The 766-nt window shown below is 41.6% G+C and overlaps 1 protein-coding gene across 1 annotated transcript in view; it reads right to left on the bottom strand.

Annotated features, from left to right (window-relative positions):
• Nucleotides 1-766, bottom strand: part of FRMD7 (FERM domain containing 7) — a 25,748-nt gene that overhangs the window by 1,930 nt on the left and 23,052 nt on the right. The window lies entirely within an intron of this gene.

Genomic DNA, 766 nt, shown 5'->3' on the forward strand with positions numbered 1-766 from the left:
AAGGCTGAGCTGACAGACCTCCCTAGGAAGCTAGCCTATTCAAACAGAGTCACCTTTTTACACACTGGGAGATTCTGGCAGAATCAATTCTTAAAAGCATTTGAAATGTAGATGCATTACATTTATCTAAAGAAGAAGGAATTTTCAGAAACCTTACTTGTTTTGATACATCAGAGAGGAGGTCTGGTGAGGACCTGCACTGTCGTTCATGGTACTGAGATGGGTAATGTTTCCTGAAATCCCCAAACAGAGAAGGAATTGAAATGGTCTTCATGCACATACAGAACACATATCATTCTATACATTCACCTTAAAATCAACATGAGAGAGAGAAAACCATGTACCTCTCAAATGGCAAGCTCCTCAACCTCCCTTTCTTTCCATATTCCAAAAGCTGCCGTTGGGTTCTCCCGCTATTTTAAGAATGAAATAGACATTTTTTAAAAACAAATTTAATGTTTATTTTTGAAAGAGAGCAGGTGTGAGTGTGTGTGGGAGGGGCAGAGAGAGATGGGGACAGAGGATCTGAAGTGGGCTCTCTGCTGACAGCACAGAGTCTGATGNAGCTAATGGGGGTGAGGGAGAGGGGAAAGGGAGTGATGGGTATGGAGGAGGGCACTTGTGGGGATGAGCACTGGGTGTTATATGGAAACCAACTTGACAATAAACTATTTTAAAAGAAGCTTCTGAACAGGACTATATAACAGTTAAAAATTCTGGCCTTGAAAACTAATATACTTTTCTATGAAGGCCTTTCCCCCACCTC

The sequence above is a fragment of the Crocuta crocuta genome, unplaced genomic scaffold, assembly GCF_008692635.1.
Source record: "Crocuta crocuta isolate KB4526 unplaced genomic scaffold, BGI_CrCroc_1.0 scaffold550, whole genome shotgun sequence".
Lineage (NCBI taxonomy): Eukaryota > Metazoa > Chordata > Mammalia > Carnivora > Hyaenidae > Crocuta > Crocuta crocuta.